The 19,549-nt window shown below is 40.0% G+C and overlaps 1 long non-coding RNA gene across 1 annotated transcript in view; it reads right to left on the bottom strand.

The window, feature by feature from the left end:
• Window positions 1-19,549, bottom strand: part of LOC143673971 (uncharacterized) — a 122,837-nt gene that overhangs the window by 11,212 nt on the left and 92,076 nt on the right. The window contains exon 2 of the long non-coding RNA XR_013170792.1: window positions 8,014-8,212. This is a non-coding gene — a long non-coding RNA (uncharacterized LOC143673971). The remainder of the gene's footprint in view (window positions 1-8,013; window positions 8,213-19,549) is intronic.

The following is a 19,549-nucleotide window of genomic DNA, read 5'->3' as shown; positions in this document are numbered from 1 at the left end:
TCATAGAAATGTCTACATCTGTCAGACGGCACCTAAGTATTCGAAGCCTTAAGCCCATCCCTTTTACTCATTAATGTATCCAGTGTATCTAACAACAACCAGCCAACATCTTTATACCTCTCATTTCCACAAAACTCCATAAAGATGTCAGAAACATTATCCCCCAGAGCCTGCCTTCATACAAGCAAAGGATTAGGAGAATCAAATAGTGATATTTTGACGATCTCTTTTGCCAACTCACTCCATGGATTGGGAGTGTCATTCTGATTATGGGAATCAGAGTCCTTAATGCCTCTGAGTCCAGTTAGAGAAGAAAACCATTCATAAAAACCCATTTTAAGATTCTGTTTCTTAAGAACCACTCCTGTTACCAAGCTGTATTAGTTAGGGTTCTCTAGTGAAACAGAATCAACAGGAAACACTCGCAAATATAAAATTTATAAAAGTGTCTCACGTAACCATGGGACGCAGTGTCCAAAATCTGCAGGGCTGGCTGTGAAGCTGATTCCGATGGAGGGTCTGGACGAACTCCATAGGAGAGGCTTGCTGGCCAAAGCAGGAAAAAAGCCTGTCTCTTCTGAATCCTCCTTGAAAGGCTTCCAGTGATTAGATTAAGCATCACTCATTCCAGAAGACACTCCCCTTGGCTGATTACAAACGAAATCAGCTGTGGATACAGCTGACATGATCATGATTTAATTCTATGAAATGTCTTCATATCAACAGACAGGCCAGCATTTGCCCAACCAGACAAGCAGGTACCACTACCTGGCCAAGTTGACACATGAACCTGACCATGACACTTGACAAGCATCACATTGTAGTTGGGGATTCTAAGCCTTTGGTTACATTCACCACCAATTTGATGGGTCTCATTGTGTCCCAAATTTGAAATGTGATAGCTAGTATAATTGTTTTCATTTTTAAATTGGGCTTTAAATCACTCATCTATCTTCCTCGGGAAGATTCTCTAACTATTGACTGTTAGACTAAAATTCAGAACCCAAACCCCAAATCCAAAGCCCTCCTACCCTCCAACTATTGTCTCTTTAATGTAATTTTTAAAGAATCCAAAGTTGGAGTTATTTCCCAGGAATTGGATTACATTGTGGGGTACTTATTGTTCTGCTCAGTACTGGTCCTTTCATTCAGGGCTAGTACATCCAGACTTTTTTTTGCCATCCAGACAGACATCTCACTTGTCAACAGAACTTGATAGGGTCCTTCCCAGGCTGGTTGAGGTTTGGACTCTTTCCATGGTTTGATGAGGATCCAACTGCCAGGATGGTGTTGATGGACAGCAAATTCAAGAGCTGGGGTTTGGGCCAGCAAGCCAAAGTGCCCGAAGGATGACAGAATAGAGAACAAAGCTAGTACATAATTCTTTAGGAAGAGGTCCTTTGCAAAGTCAGCTATTGGCATGATCTGTCCTAAGGCAAAATTCCCCTCTGGCTGTAGACCTGTAGAACTGAGAACAAGTTATTTGCTGCCAATACAAAGGAGTGACAGTAATAGGATATATATTCCCATTTCCACAGAGAGAAATTGGAAGGAACACAGGGGGTCTCTGGACCCAAGCAGTTTTGAAAACCTGCAGGGCAAAATCCATTAGATTTCAAGGTCTGAGAGTTATTTCTCCTTGGGGCTTTAGAAGGCAGCAGTTCCACCCTTTCCAAGGGCCTACACAGTGACCCATCTCCCTCTGAATGCAACCTTTGGGGACACTGGGGAGATCACCTTTTTCTCAGCTCCACCCTCTCCAAACATCAAGGCTGCGCCTGGGTTCCCTGCCATCTCTGGGTCACATGTTCATCCCCTCCATGTGGTGGCAGCCAGGCTGTCCCCAGTCACCAAGAAATGTGCTGCACCCTCTTCTAGGCCTGAGATGGGCCAACTCTTCCACTGCAATCAGGTGGAAGGTCATCCTCTGCCTTTGGGGCAAACCCACCTTTTCCAAATACTTGGATGGGCCCACTCTCCTGGCATGAGGTTTCTTTTTCTTTCTTTTTTTTTTGTATTAAAATTTTTTATAGATAACAACAAACACAAATATTCTAACCATAAGATCGTTCCATTCTACATACACAATCAGTAATTCATAATATCATCATATAGTTGTATATTCATCATCATGACCATTTCTTAGAACATTTGTATCAATTCAGAAAAAGAAATAAAAAGAAAACAGAAAAAAACTCATACATACTGGACTGGCTTGAAAGAATGTATGTCCCCTAGAAAAGCAACGAGTTATTTGCTGCCAATACAAAGGAGTGACAGCCATAGGATACATATTCCCATTTCCATGGTTTTTTTGTTTGTTTATTTATTTATTTTAAAATTTAACAACAAACAAAATCATTAACATATGATCATTCTGTTCTACATATGTAATCAGTAATTCACAATGTCATCACATAGTTGCCCATTCATCATTTCTTAGAACATTTGCATCAATTCAGAAAAAGAAATAAAAAGACAACAGAAAAAGAAATAAAACGAAAACAGAAAAAAAGAGATTATACATACTGTACCCTTACCCCTCACTTTCATTGATCATTAGCATTTCAAATGAAATTTATTTTAAAATTTGCTCCCCCTATTATTTGGAAAAGCCATGTTTTAATCTAAATCCCATTTCATAAAGGTAGAACAACCCCTATTCAATACTGTATGTTTGAAACTGTAATCAGATCATTTCCCTGGAGATGTGATTTAATCAGGAGTGGTTGTTAAACTGGATTAGGTGATGACATGTCTCCACCCATTTAGGTGGGTATTGATAAATTTCTGGAGTCCTATAAAAGAGGAAACATTCTGGAGAAAGAAGGAGATTCAGAGAGAGCAGAGAAGAATGACACAGCCATGAGAAGCAGAGAGCCCACAAGCCAATGACCTTTGGGAATGAAGAAGGAAAACGCCTCTCGGGGAGCCAGGATAGAAATAGCAGATGATGCCTTGCTCACCATGTGCCCTTCTAGCTGAGAGAGAAACAGTGATTGTGTTCGCCATGTGACTTTCCAGATGAGAGAGAAACCCTGAATATCATTGGCCTTCTTGAACCAAGGTATCTTTCCCTGGATGCCTTTGATTGGGCATTTCTACAGATTTGTTTTAATTGGGACAATTTCTCGGCCTTAGGACTGTAAACTAGTAACTTATTAAATTCTCCTTTTTAAAAGCCACTCTATTTCTGGTATATTGCATTCCAGCGGTTAGCAAACTAGAACACATACCATACCCCTTACCCCTCCCTTTCATTGATCACTCGCATTTCGATCTACTAAATTTATTTTAACATTTGTTTCCCTTATTATTTATTTTTAATTCATATGTTTTACTCATCTGTCAAAAAAGTAGATAAAAGGAGCATCAGATGCGAGGTTTTCACAATCACATAGTCACATTGCAAAAACTATATCAATTTACAATCATCTTCAAGAACCACGGCTACTGGAACACAGCTCTACATTTTCAGGCAGTCCCCTCCAGCCTCTCCAGTACACCTTAACTAAAAAGGTGATATCTATTTAATGCATAAAAATAACCTCCAGTATAACCTATCAACTCAGTTTGGAATCTCTTAGCCATTGGCACTTTATTTTGTCTCATTTCACTCTTTCCCCTTTTGGTCGAGAAGGTTTTCTCAATCCGCCCAAGGTTTCTTGACTTTAGACTTTAGCTCCCATGGTTCCGCTGCTGAAGTTATTTTACCTTCACAATGTCCCTTTTCTAACCCCCCAGTCCAGACTAGCAGTGACTCCATTTATATAGGACCCATAGCACTCTTGTTGGCTTTCTGTGCAGCAGCTTTGGATAGTGCCCATCAGACAGCAGGAGTTTCCACAAATCCTTCCTGGATAACTCCATCACCCATCCTGGCTTTCTCTGAAATTGCTGACTGATTCCACATTTGGCCAAATCCTTGCATGGGGCACCATTCTCTGGGGTCTCCCTTCTTGAAGCTCAGAATTTTCCACAACATCAATTTCTGGTTTATTTGTACCCAAGAGTTCAGTTCTCACCTTATCCCTTTCCTATAGCATTTCACTATAAACTGTGAGGAGAAACCAGGCTGCACTTTGACATTTAATTTGGAAATCTCTTCTGCTAAATATCCAAGTTCATGGCTTTTAAAATCTGCCTCCCAGCCAAAGCCACTAGTCAACTTTGCCAGAATATTTGCCATTTTAAAACAAGGATTGCCTTCCTTCCAGTTTGCAATAACATATGCCTCATTTCTACAGCCTCATCATAGGTATCTTTAGAGTCCACATTTCTATCAACAATCTCTTCAAAGCATTCTAGGCCTTTTCTATCAAGTTCCTCACAACTCCTCCAGGGTCTTCCCCTTATCCATTTAAAAACACATTCCACAAATGTTAAAATAAATAGAGTAGATTGAAATATTAGTGCTCAATGAAAGGGAGTGGTAAGGGGTATAGAAAAAATAGGGGGAACAAAGGTTAAAATATATTGAGTAGATGGAAATAATGGTGGTCAATGAGGAAAGGGTGAGGGGTATAGTATGTATAAGTTTTTTCTTTTTTCTTTACATTTCTTTTTCTGGAGTGTTGCAAAGGTTCTAAGATGATCATGGTGATGAATATACAACTATGTGATGATATTGTGAGCCATTGATTGTACACCAAGTATGGAATGTTCATATGTTAAGAATGTTCACATTTGTATGTTGTTTTGTTTTGTCAATAAAAATAAAAAAGAGAGGGGGAGTATTTGCAAAGTCCCCTTGGGGGATGGAGAGAAAATATTAAACTTCCCCATTTGGAACTTTCCTGATATTTTTGCAAGCAGTCGGGGTAACCAAATCAATAGGTTCAGCTCTCAATCTTGGGGTTTGGTCCCATGAAATTTATTCCTACAAAAGATAAACCAAAAAAAAAAAGATAAGCTAAGGTTACCTTTAATTATGCCTAAGAATCATGCCAGAGAACCTCTTTTGTTGCTCAGATGAGGCCTCTCTCTCAAAGCCAACTCTGCGGGTGAACTCACTGCCCTCTGTCCTATGTGGGACATGACTCCCAGGGGTGTGAACCTCCTTAGCAACGTGGGACAAAACTCCCAGGATGAGCTGGGGCCTGGCATCATACAATTGAGGAAGCCTTCTTGACCAAAAGGAAGAAGAGAGAAATGAGACAAAATTTCAGTGGCGGAGAGTTTTCAAACAGAGTTGAGAGGTTATTCTGGAGATTTTCTGTATGCATTATATAGATATCCGTTTTTAGTTTATGGTGTTTTGGAGTGACTGGAGGGAAGTACCTGAAACTGTTAAGCTGTGCTCCAGTAGCCTTGATTTTTGAAGACAATTTATAAAGACATAACTTTTACAGTGTGACTGTGTGATTGTAAAAACCTTGTGTCTGATGTTCCTTTTATTATTATTATTAATAAAAAGAAATTTAACAAACCAAATAAAACATTAATATATAATGAGTAATTCACAATATCATCACTTAGTTGCATATTCGTCATTTCTTATAACATTTGCATCAATTCAGAAAAAGAAATAAAAAGACAATAGAAAAAGAAATAAAACGAAAACAGAAAAGAAAAAACAAAAGATTATACCTACCATACCCCTTATCCCTCGCTTTCATTGATCACTAGCATTTCAAACTAAATTTATTTTAACATTTGTTCCCTCTATTATTTATTTTTATTCCATGTGTTCTACTCATCTGTTGACAAGGTAGATAAAAGGAGCATCAGACACAAGGTTTTCACAATCACACAGTCACATTGTGAAAGCTATATCATTATTCAATCATCCTCAAGAAACATGGCAACTGGAACACAGCTCTACATTTTCAGGCAGTTCCCTCAGCCTCTCCATTACATCCTGAATAACAAGGTGATATCTACTTAATGCATAAGAATAACCTCCAGGATAACCTCTCGATTCTGTTTGGAATCTCTCAGCCATTGCCACTTCATCTCATTTCACTCTTCCCCCTTTTGGTTGAGAAGGTTTTCTCAATCCCTTGATGCTAAGTCTCAACTTATTCCAGGTTTTTTCTCAATCCCTTGATGCTGAGTCTCAGCTCATTCTAGGATTTCTGTCCCATGTTGCCAGGAAGATCCACACCCCTGGGAGTCATGTCCCATGTAGATGGCGGGGGGGGCGGTGGTGGTGAGATTGCTTGTTGTGTTGGCTGGACAGAGAGGCCACATCTGAGCAATAAAAGAGGCTCTCTTGGGGGTGACTCTGAGGCCTAAATTTTAAGTAGACTTGACCTATCCTTTGTGGGGTTAAGTCTCATGAACAAACCCCAAGACTGGGGGCTCAGCCTATAGCTTTTGGTTGTCCACACTGCTTGTGAGAATATTAAGAATTCAACTTGGGGAAGTTGAATTTCTCCCTGTTCTCACCATTCCCTGAAGGGGGCTTTGCAATCTGATGTTCCTTTTATTCAGGGCACAGATGAGTTTTAAAAATATGGATAATAAATAAATAATGGGGGTGTGTGCTGGTTTGAAAGGATTATGTACCCGAGAAAAGCCATGTTTTGGTCTAGATCCATCTTTTAATTCCTATTCAGTACTGTAGATGCGGAACTTGATTAGATTATCTCTGCAGAGATTTGACTCACCCAATTTGGGCATTAACCTTTGACTAGAGGTGTGGATCTACCCATTGCAGGTATGTCTTGATTAGTTTACCGTAATCCTTTAAAAGAGGAAGTATTTTGAAGAGAGACACAGAGTCCACCAGCCAGCGACCTCTGGAGATGAAGAAGGAAAATGCCTCCCATGGTGCTTCATGAAATAAGCCAGGAGAGAAAGCTAGCAAATGTCGCCATGTTCATCATGAACCTTTCCAGTTGAGAGAGAAACTCTGAACTTCATTGTTTTTCTTACGTAAAGGTAACCTCTTGTTGGTACCTTAATTTGGACATTTTTATAGACTTGCTTTAATTGGGACATTTTCATGGCCTTAGAACTATAAAATTGCAACTTAATAAAGTCCCCCTTTTTAAAAGAAAAAAAAACATGTTTGGTATTTGCAGAATGCAGCAGCACCCCACTTCTCCAGTACCAAAATGCTAGCTACTAGAACGTGGTATTCCAGAAATGGACCAACTTTTAAAAGGGGGAATTTATTAAGTTTCAAGTTTACAATCCTTAGGCCATGAATATGTCCCAATTCAAGCAAGTCTATAGGAATATTCTATCTAAGGTGTCAACAAGAGGTTACCTTCACTCAAGAAAGACTGATGGAGTTCAAGGTTTCTCTCTAAACTGGAAAGGTACATGGTGAACATGGTTACATCTGCTAGCTTTCTCTCCAGGCTTCTTGTTTCATGAAGCTACTCTGGGGGAAACATGGTTTAATTCCATTGGGCCTTCAGGGTCCAACAGTCCCTGCCCTGGGGGAGAAGCACAGGGCAGGGGAAGGCTCAATAAATGATACCAGACTTTAGTTTCTAAAGATTTAGCCCCCAGTTCTGGGATTTTGACCTTTCCAGGATAAAAAGGGGTCCCCCTTCCCTTTAGCCAACACATGGCATCATCAGACTCCTCATTGGAGAAGGGATTCTTTTCGTTTACATAATATATGAGGTCAGCACAAAGCCAATCCTCATCTGCCCCATATTTTGGCCAGAATACATTAGGCAGCATAATGCTTTCTTTTGTCCAAATGTAACAAAAATATTTAATAATTCTCTTTTTGTCCTTTCCCTTGGTCCAATCACTGTTGATCCAATGTTCTAATATTCTCTCTAATGGACTATCAAGAGGAATGTTCCTGGGGGACTCTATAGGTACCCCTTCCTTTTTTCCCCAGCCAGCAAACTGCTTCTATTACCCATTCTGTGTCTTGCCTAAGTTCCTTTGTCTCAACCAAAAGGAGACATTCTGTCTGACTCTGGCCCTTTCCCTCATGGAAGAAGGGAACTGCAGATTGGGGACTATGCATGTGCTTACTCAGCTCCAGGCTCATCAGAATTCTTCCTGACCACCAAGGTAATACTTAATAGTCCTTTTTCTTACCTTGGTCCATACACAGTGTTGCCTGGTCACTGTGAGGCAGATTTTCCCTTTCCTTTTTCTCATTCACAATCAGTGGATCCAAACATTTGGTCTCAGGTCCTTCTGGCTGTTGGAAGCGGGCACCCAATGGGGCACGGTATGCCTTCCCTTTACTCTCCCCAGGAGTCCTCCTCCAAAGCCTCAGAGTCCAGACGTGCCCCTAAAATTGTTAGAAAGAAAGCCTTACCTGAAAGAGAACAAATGCTCATCCAATTATGGAGAAGAAAAGAATCTATTCATGATCTTGCAAGAAAGGGCACTCAACCAAAAAATGATGGCTGGCCAAGCAATAGAATGCCACAAGTTTTATACCCTAAGTTAGCATGCAGGTCCCTCACCTGTTTCTCCACTGACTGGATATTCCAGAGGATACAGCTTATCCAGGTAGTCTAATTCAAATTTCCCACTGAAGGTTCCCACTTTGATTATGTTTCACATTTCAGTGAGCCTGGCTATTACCTACTTAAACTTGTTTTTACCTATATAAGGATTTGGCACCAATTCTAGGCTTGCACCAGAGGCCCTCTACTTTCCCTGCCTGCAAGACCAGTCTGAGCCATTTTGTTCTCTCATCCTGCACCAACTTTTGTGAAAACTAAACTTAATTTTATTCTTACATGCTCCTAAAGTTCTAGAAATTAAAGATATTGAACTTCTAATACTACCAATGTAAAAAGAAAAAAAATCCAAGTGTTTGAAAAAGTCAAGCGTACATAATCTCTTGGTAAACCTTTGGAAAACAGGACTAGTTTAGTATTGTTCATTAAATAACAACAGCATTGTCTTCTGAGTTATCAATGTTAGTACAATATAAGTATACAATTTATTTCTACTTGGGTATGTGTTAGGCAGAATCCCTTTCCCCATGATGTGACCTACCCCTAGCAAATATTCTGAGAAGCTTCACCCACCCATGATTTCCAAGAAACCCACTGAGCCCACTCCAGCCCATGCCTTCTTGCTCTCCAGCATCTGTAATCTTGGGATAAGCTCCCCCTACCCAACAACGGTCCTCAAGCAGTTGCAACACTGCAGGACTTCAGCAGCGTCTAAGTTTTAAACCTCACCAATGAAAAGCTGCTAACTCCCAACTTAGCCCCTTGCTTCCAAAACCAACCAATGGAAACCTGCCAACTTCCTGCTCCCAAGCTAGATCAGAAAACCCATGCCTCCCTTTCCCTACTTCCTGCCAACTATCCTCTATAAGCTTTCCCCTTTCCCTGCTTGGTGCTTAGTCGCCCTCTTAGGCTTCAGGCTGTCTGTGCAGAGCATCCCAATAAAGCTCTTTTATTGAGTTTTGGTCTCTTCTCCTCCCTTCCAGTAGAAAAATCTATCAGTATATTCTTCCTAAATTCATACAGGTTTACTGATCAAATAAGCTAGCATTATTCCTATCATATGTTATGGAAAAATTTTATTTCAAGACATGTTTTCTGTTTTGTTTTGTTGGCATAAGACTTATTATGTTTTATAGGGTTTCAGCTTGAGCACAATTTCTAAGAGCTTTTTGGGAACTTAAATATTTAAGACACACATGATGTGTTTTTGTAAAGGAAAAAAGTAGTCTTGTCCTAAAGTAAATTGAATGGGTGCTGCAGAATGAGAAACAGGAAAGTGCTGGACAAAACCTAAATGGATATAGAAACTGAGAGAAGGCTTATAGAAATAAATTTTATTTGTCATTTTCAACACAAACTAAAATTTGATAGGCTTATTTATAAGATTTTAAAAAAAGCTTTCATATTAAATGGTGTATTCATGCAAAAGTAAAATTTGGTTTTCTCCTTTAAAATGATAAAATTTTCTTGGATTAGTGGTCTGCTCTTAGTAAGAGGTTATAAAAGATTTTTCTTAATCATCTGAGTAATCTGCCTCAAAGGCAAAGATTCTATATCATATCAGAATAACATCCTCATTGATACTTATGTTGACCATATCATCTTTGTTGTTTAAGACAACATCTTCTCACTTCCAAAAGAACAAAAGTTGTTTCCCTTTCTTTCTACACTCATTTTACCTACTATATTTACTTTTAAATTCTTTTATTGTCACTTTGGTTAATAGACAGCGAAATGGTTTGTCAGTGGCCTCTATGAGCCTACTGTTCTAGTTTGCTAGCTGCTGAAATGCAACATACCAGAGGTGGATTGGCTTTTAATAAAAGGGGAGTTATTTTGTAAAAAACATGTACTTCTTCAGAGGAAAGGCAGCTAACTGTCAACTGAGGTTATTTCTTACATGGGGAGGCACAATGTGATCTCTGCTGGCCTTCTCTCCAAGCCTCTAGGTTCCAACATCTTTCCCTGGGGTGATTTCTTTCTGCATCTCCAAAGGCCTGGGCTGAGCTGTGAGTGCCGAGATGAGGTATGCTGAGCTGCTCTGGCTGTGCTACATTGAACTCTCTCATTAAACCACCAGTCAATTAAATCAAACATCATTCATTGCAGCAGGCACGCCTCTTAGCCAACTGCAGATATAATCAGCAACAGATGAAGTTCACATACCATTGGCTCATGTCCACAGCAATAGAACTAGGCACCTTCACCTGGCCAAGCTGCCACCTGAATCTAACTACCACACTATTTAGCCAAGTGTTCAAGCCTCCTGACAACTTTTTACATTTTGCCTTCTAAAAGCAAACCCTAAAGGATTAGCAAGCCAAGATGACAGAATAGGGGGCTCTAGGATTCAGTTAATCCTCCAGGACAGTTAGTAAACAGCTAGGAACTATCTGAAACAATTGCTTACAGGTTCCAGAGACCAGAACACCATACAACCCCCAACGAAGAGTGGAAGGAAGTATAAACTGCAGTGAAGATCTGTGAGTAGACCTCTACAGACTGTGGGGGGTGGTGCCATTCTCTGGCTGGATTTATAAATTCTCTTTCCCAAGAACGTGGGAGGGAGGGGAGAGGAGGAGGAGAGAGGGGGAGGGGGAGGGGGAGGGAGGGGAGAGGAGGAGGAGAGAGGGGGAGGGGAGAGGGGGAGAGAGGGGAGGGGGAGTGGGTGAGAGAGGGGGAGGGGAGAGGGGGGAGGGGAGGGGGAGGGGAGGGGGAGGGGAGGGGAAGGGGAGGGGGAGGGGTGAGAGAAGGGTGATGAAGAATGACCAGGAATGGATTGCAGGTTTTGATTAGTGAATTCAAGTTGCTGGGTTCCAGCTCTGAGGACAGCTAAAATTTCAACCCACCCAGGATAAAAAGCTGCTGGCAGCCTCTGTTTCAACTCCACCCCTGGCAGGAGAGGGAGTGAGTCTCATTTAGAGACCTAATTATTTATCAGGATGGTGGGGAATAGTTTGTAAAAGGGCATTTTTTTCTTCCCCAAGAAAAATTTGGGGCATGACCAGGCACTGACTGCAGCTTTTGATTAGTGAATTCAGATTGCTAGGTTCTAGCTCCAAGGTCTGCTAAAATTCCAACCCACCCAGGACAGAAAGCAGTTGAAACAGAAAGCCTGTTTCAACTCTGCAGACAACAGGAGAGGAGTGGGCTGATTTAGAGATACGGGAATGTCTTAGGATGGCAGGAAACAGTTTGCTGAAGAAAGATTCTTCCCCAAGAAAAGGGAGGAAAGAGGGCAGGGCCTAGCTCAGTTTGCAGTTTTGATTAGAGAATTCATATCACAGGGTCTGGGATCTGAGCAACAGTTTCAACCCACCCGGGCCAAGCCGCTGGAGCCTCTAACTCAACCTTCCCTCCCACAAGGGTGGAGTCACTTGAGAATCAAAGGCAAAGTACCCCCTCAGGATTGCAGGGAATCGTTGGCTGGAGATTGCCATCTGCTGGGCAAACCAGGAAAGCTCCGCTTTGGGGAACTGTGGAGAAACTCTTGGCAGCTTTCTTGATCCCCTCCCCAGGGCACTTTGGAACTGATCTACAATACCTCTGTGGGTCCCGGGCCGGATTTGACTGGGAAAAATTGAAGTTTTTTTTGACTGAAAAACTGCAAAAAGTCCTTTCCAGGTAGGCCCTCCTCCAATAATTAGCCCACTAGATAAAAGCAGCCAGAGATAATGAAAGGAGTGTTAAAAATATAGAGAGGCAAATAAAAAACAAACAGATCAACATTCTGGGAGAATGAAGAGGGGAAAGAATTGCACAAATAGTGCAATCTCAAAAATTGTACTATATATCCAGGGCAAGAAATAGGTGAATAAGAGCTGAAAAAATCTGATCAGTTAAATACAAGCTATTATAAAGGTATAGAATTGAACCCAGCATCAAAGATGAGATTCAGCACAAAGCCAATGAAAAAGAAAACCCTAGGCTAGAGAAACTGACCTTCAGAGAAAAATCATCAAGGAAACTAGTTGTCCAGTGTTCTAGTTTGCTAGCTGCTGGAATGTGATATACCAGAAATGGAACAGCTTGTTAAAGTGGAATTTATTAAGCTGCAAGTTTACAGTTCTAAGCCTGTGAAAATGTCCCAATTAAAGCAAGTCGATAAAATTATCCAAATTAAGGCACCACCAAGAGGTTACCTTCACTCAAGAAAAGCCAGTGAAATTCAGAGTCTCTCTCTTAACTGGAAAGGCACATGGCAAACATGGGGACATCTGCTGGCTTTTTCTCCAGGTTTCTGGTTATGAGGCTCCCTCGGGTGCTTTCAGTCTTCATCTCCAAGAGTCTGGCTGTGTGGACCTTGGTCGTTCTTGTGGTTTCATGGATCTGTTGCTCTCATCATTCTCTCCAAAGAGTTTCCTCTTTTAATGGACTCCAGCAAAATAATCAAGACCCACCTGGAATGGGTGAGTGAGTCATAGCTCCATGGAGATAAGCTAATGAAAATATTCCAACATACGATCCTGAATAGGGTTTAAAAGAAATGGTTGTTCTCACAATAGTGGATCAGGATTAAAACATGGCTTTTCGAGAGGTTCCAGGTCAAGATGGCGGCTTCACAACATGCGCATTTTAGTTCGTCCTCCCGAACAACTACTAAATAACCAGAAACAGTACAGAACAGCTCCCGGAGCTATATCAGTGACCGGACACACAATGTACCCCAGTCTGGACCAGCTGGACCGGCTGTGAGCACCCCCCAGAACTGTGAGTTCCGAAAGCTGTGGCGGCGGGTGCCCCTCCCCCACAGGCCGCTTCCCAGAGGGGAAGGGAAAGGACTTTACCAGTAGCAGGGACCGGGCACAATCAAACACCAATTGTGGAACTAATTAACAAATTCTGACTACTAAAAATAGGCCCCCAGCTTAGGTGAACCTGATCAAAGCAGAGGGTGCTCATTTTTGCCTCAGCGCCAAGGGGGCAGGACTGATAGAAAAAGGGGGGGAAAAAAAAGAAGGAAACAGAGGTTTTTGTGGCTGTGTATCTACAAAGGCTTGACTGCCTCTGGATACAGTGGCAGGACTTTTCAGGCTGCAACTGCCCCAGCCATAGGCAGAAGTGAGCTCTTTTGGGGGCTTGTCTGGAGCCTGTGCCTTCCCCAGGGGAGGGGTGAAGCCCAACTCAGGTGGAATCCCTCCATCAAGGAATTCAGACACCAGGGCTTGGTAATTTGAAGCCATTAAAACCAGCCTATAACCTCTCCTCTGTCTCTACCATGCACCCAGCAGGGAGAGCCTGCCAAAGTTAAAGGTACTGCATCATCTTATGTTGGTGGGACCTGCAGTCAGACAAGTGCCACACACAGGTCAGGATAAGAAAAACAGAGCCCAGAGACTTCACAGGAAAGTCTTTCAACCTGCTGGGTCTCACCCTCAGGGAAAACTGACACAGGTGACTCTTTCCTCCTGATAGGAGGCTAGTTTGGTCTGGGAAAATCTGGCTGGGGTCTATAATATCTAAGTAGACCCTCCTAAGTGTGTGTGAGGGAAAGGCACCACACAAGCAAGGCAAGAAACAAGAAAACAAGAACTGAAAAATATCCTCTGTTAAACAAAACTTAAGCTAGAGGTCCAGATAAAGCTGAATGTAATGTCAAAGAACAGATAGACAACAAATCCATCCTGCAAGAAAACCCTAGATAAAAGAAGTGAAGGCAATCTCCAGAATAAACTAATTAAGGTAATTAAATGCCTAGATGCCAGCAAAAAATAACAAATCACACTAGGAAAATTGAAGATATGGCCCAGTCAAAGGAACAAACCAACAATTCAAATGACATACAGGAGCTAAAACAATTAATTCAGAATGTACGAACAGAAATGGAAAATCTCATAAAAAACCAAATCAATGAATTGAGGGAGGATATAAAGAAGGCAAGGAAAGAACAAAAAGAAGAAATGGAAAGTCTGAAAAAATAAATCACAGAACTTATGGGAATGAAAGACACAGTAGAAGAGATGAAAAAAACAATGGAAACCTACAATGGTAGATTTCGAGAGACAGAACATAGGATTTCTGAACTGGAGGACGGAACATCTGAAATCCAACAAGAAACAGAAACTACAGGGAAAAAATGGAAAAATATGAGCAGGGACTCAGGGAATTGAAAGACAATATGAAGCACACAGATATACGTGTTGTAGGTGTCCCAGAAGGAGAAGAGAAGGGAAAAGGAGAAGAAAAGCTAATGGAGGAAATTATCACTGAATATTTCCCAACTCTTATGAAAGACTTAAAATTATAGATCCAAGAAGTACAGCATACCCCAAAGAGAATAGATCCATATAGACATACTCCAAGACATTTACTAATCAGAATGTCAGAGGTCAAAGAGAAAGAGAGGATCTTGAAAGCAGCAAGAGAAAAGCAATCCATCACATACAAGGGAAGCCCAGTAATACTAGGCGCAAATCTCTCAGCAGAAACCACGGAGGCGAGAAGACAGTGGGATAATATATTTAAATTATTAAAACAGAAAAACTGCCAAAGAAGAATTCTATATCCAGCAAAATTGTCCTTCAAAAATGAGGGAGAAATTAAAACATTTTCAGACAAAAAAATCACAGAGAATTTGTGACCAAGAGACGAGCTCTGCAAGAAATACTAAAGGGAACACTAGAGACAGACACGAAGACAGAAGACAGAGGTGTGGAGAAGAGTGTAGAAAGGAAGACCATGAGTAAAGGTAAAAAGAAGGAAAATTAGATATGACACATAAAATCCAGAAGGCAAAATAGTAGAAGAAAGTACTACCCATGCAGTAACAACCCTGAATGTTAATGGATTAAACTCTCCAATCAAAAGACATAGTCTGGTAGAATGGATTAAAAAACAGGATCCATCTATATGCTGTCTCTACTCAAAGAACACGAGGCCAAGGACACAAATGGACATTTACACACCAATGTTTATAGCAGCATTATTAACAATTACCAAGAGATGGAAACAGCCAAAATGTTCATCAACAGACAGTTGGCTAAACAAACTGTGACATTTACATAAGATGGAATATTATGCAGCTGTAAGACAGAATAAAGTTATGAAGTATGTAACAACATGAATGGACCTTAAGGACATTATGCTGAGTGTGATTAGCCAGAAACAAAAGGACAAATACTGTATGGTCTCACTGATATGAACTGACATTAATGAATAAACTTGGAATATTTCCTTGGTAACAGAGACCATCAGGACATAGAAATAGGGTAAGATATTGGTTAACTGGAGCTGAAGGGATACAGATTGTGCAACAGGACTGAATATAAAAACTCAGAAATGGACAGCACAATATTACCTAACTGTAATACAGTTATGTTAAAACACTGAATGAAGCTGAATGTGATAATGATAGAGGGAGGAGGGCTGGGGCATAAATGAAGTCACAAAGAAAGATAGAAGATAAAGATTGAGGTGGTGTAATCTAGGAATGCCTGGAGTGTATAGTGATAGTGACTAAATGTACAAATTTAAAAAATGTTTTTGCATGAGGAAGAACAAAAGAATGTCATTACTGCAGTGTGCTGAAAATAGATGGTACTTAGTATTTTAAAATTTCAACTAATGTGTGAGACTAAAGCAAAATTTGGTACAAATCTATACTTTGACTAGTGCATCTCCTAATATAACTTATGTAGATAGTTGATTGAACACCTTAAGTACATGGAACTTTATATAGGACTTGGGATTTTGTTGGTTTGTCCAGGTGATGCCCTGATGAATCCCAGAGTGATTTGATCAGTGAGTGGAAAAGTATTTGCAAAGTCAAGGGATTGAGAAAACCTTCTGGACCAAAAGGGGGAAGAGTGAAATGAGACAAAGTGTCAATGGCTGAGAGATTCCAAACAGAGTTGAGAGGTTATCCTGGAGGTTATTCTTATGCATTAAGTAGAATGGTGAGAATGGGGGAAATCTCAACTTCCCCAAGTTGAATTCTTGATATTCTCACAAGCAGTGTGGACAACCAAAGCTACAGGCTGAGCCCCCAGTCTTGGGGTTTGTTCATATGAAACTTAACCCCACAGGGGATAGGCCAAGCCTACTTAAAATTAAGCCTAAGAGTCACCCCCAAGAGAACCTCTTTTGTTGCTCAGATGTGGCCTCTCTCTCCAGCCAACACAGCAAGCAGATTCACCACCCTCCCCCTGTCTACGTGGGACATGACTCCCAAGGGTGTGGATCTTCCTGGCAACGTGGGACAGAAATCCCAGAATGAGCTGAGATTCAACATCAAGGGATTGAGAAAAACTCTAGAATGAGCTGAGACCAGCATCAAGGGATTGAGAGAACCTTCTCGACCAACAGGGGGAAGAGTGAAATGAGACAAAGTGTCAATGGCTGAGAGATTCCAAAAAGAGTCAAGAGGTTATCCTGGAGGTTATTCTTATGCATTAAGTAGATATCACCTTGTAATCCAAGATGTAATGGAGAGGCTGGAGGGAACTGCCTGAAAATGTAGAGCTGTGTTCCAGTAGCCATGTTTCTTGATGATGATTGTATAATGATATAGCTTTCACAATGTGACTGTGTGATTGTGAAAATCTTGTGTCTGATGCTTCTTTTATCTACATTGTCAACAGATGAGAGGAACATATGGAATAAAAATAAATAATAGGGGGAACAAATGTTAAAATAGATTTAGTTTGAAATGCTTGTGATCAATGTAAGGGGTATGGCATGTAAATTTTTTTTTTCTGTTATATTTTTCTGTTGTCTTTTTATTTCTTTTTCTGAATTGATGCTATGTTCTGGGAAATGATCATGATGATGAATATGCAACTATGTGATGATATTGTGAATTGCTGAGTGTATGTATTGGGAATGTTTGTGTTTTTTGTAATTTTTTAATTAATAAAAAGTTTTTTTAAAAAACATGACTTTTCTAGACTACATAATCCTTCAAATCAGCACACAGAGAAAAAAAAATTACAAGTCTCACTAAGAGACAGGAAGATATGGCTTAGTTGAAGAACAAATTAAGACATCAGATGAGGCACAGGATTTGAAACAACCAAGCAATGATGTTAAACTAATCTTCTAAATCAATTCAAAAAGATGAAGGAAAATATGGCAAAAGAGATAAAGGATATTAAGAAGACAAAGAATGAGCATAAAGAATAATTTGAAAGCATGCAAAAATAACAGAGCTTATGGGGGATGAAGGGAACAGTAGAAGAGATTAAAAATACACTAGAGGTTTACAGCAGCAGATTTGGACAGGCAGAAGAAAGGATCAACTAACTCGAGGATAGGACATCTGAACTCTTACAGTCAAAAGAACAGATAGAAAAAGGAATGGAAAAAATAATCAGGGTCTGAGGGAATTTAACGACAGCACAAAGGACCCAATATATGTCTCATGGGTGTCCCAGAGAGAAGGAAAAAGGATCAGAAAAAATATCTGAGGAAATAATGAACAAAAATTTCCCAACTCTTATGAAAGACATATTCAAGAAGCACAATGTACTCCAAACAGAATAAATCCTAATATACCTACTCCAATACACATACTAATCAGAATGTCAAATGACAAAGATAAGGACAGAATTCTGAAAGCAGCAAAATAAAAGTGACTCATCACATATGAGGGATGTTAAATAAGACCAAGTACTGATTTCTGATCAGAAATCATGGAGGCAAGAAGGCAATGGTATGATATATTTAAGGCACTGAAAGAGAAAAACTGCTAACCAAGAATTCTTTGTCCAGGAAAACTGTCCTTTAAATATGAGGGAGAGAGAAAACACAAAACACACACACACAAAAAAAAAAAAAAAAAAAAAATGAGAGAGAGTGGAGTACATCGGTGGTTCAGCAGTAAAATTCTTATCTGCCATGAGGGAGCCCTGGATTCAATTCCCAGCCCATGTACCCTCACCCCACAAAAAATAGGGAGTTTAAAATCTTCACAGATAAACAGAAATGGAGAGCATTCATCAAGAAGAGCCCTGGCCTACAAGAAATACTAAAGAGAGTTCTACAGGCTTAAAGGAAAAGACAATAGAGAAAGGGTTGGAAGAGTGTAGAAATGAAGATTATCAGTAAGGATAACTATAAAGGTGGAAAAAAGAGACAAAAATAAGATATGAAATATTAGAGCCAAAGGATAAAATGATAGAAAGAAGTATTGCCTTTACAGTAATTAAGACTAGGGTGGGTCTTAATCCCTGTTTTAGTTTCTTAAATGTTGCCAGAATGTGATGTACCAGAACTGGAACAGCTTTTTTTTTTTTTTTCTGTTAATTTTTCAGTTTTATTCTCACACCATAAAATTCATCCTAAGTGTACAATCAATGGCTCCTCTTATAATCACAAAATTATGCATGCACCACCACAATCTACATGTGAACATTTCCTTTCTTAAATAATGAAAGAGGAAAAAAAGAAGATACAGCAGCAACAAAAACCCATACATCTCTCTTATAGTCCCCTCTTATTGACATTTAGTTTTAATTAATTAATGCTTTTATTGCCCTTTTCAAAACATACAATAATTTCTAAGATAGTTTTTCCATAATATAATATAATTACATAATATAATTCTTAAGAATATTTCATTTCATTTTCTTGGACCATCTAGTCAAATTCTAGAAGTACGGTATTTTAATCTGATTTCTTGCTTCACTATTAGTTAAACCAAACTTGAAAATGACATGATCAGGGGGACACACTGAAATATCAAAGAACACTTTTATATGCTATGAGGAACTTCAGTAAAATTTACTCCATATTTCCCTCATTAAAAGTTAATTTGTGTTTTATGGCTTTTTGCATCTTTTTAAAACCCAGTTAACCTAGTGGATTCGAGAAGTGCCATGCTTTAACCCTTTCCACCCACCCACATGTCTCAGGTAGACCATGGTGTAGGCTTCAATAGAATCAGATGCACATTTCCCCAGGTATGCACAATTGTTCCCAAATGTAAAGTTTCCTCTTTTAGTATGGATGTTTGATATAGTCTATGAACATTGGACAAATCTCGCCTCCCTTGGTGCAATATCCCTCCTTTGTGTGTTGTCACAACAGGTGAGCAGGCATCAAGGAAAAGGGGCTTGGCAAAAATATTACATACCTGACATGGGAAAAATCAATCAAAATTGCTATGTATTCCCTTTTCAGGTACTTACTGTGGTCCCAATGTGTCATATTTCAATCCAAGC

The sequence above is a fragment of the Tamandua tetradactyla genome, chromosome 2, assembly GCF_023851605.1.
Source record: "Tamandua tetradactyla isolate mTamTet1 chromosome 2, mTamTet1.pri, whole genome shotgun sequence".
Lineage (NCBI taxonomy): Eukaryota > Metazoa > Chordata > Mammalia > Pilosa > Myrmecophagidae > Tamandua > Tamandua tetradactyla.
This window is presented reverse-complemented; position numbering and strand designations above follow the sequence as displayed.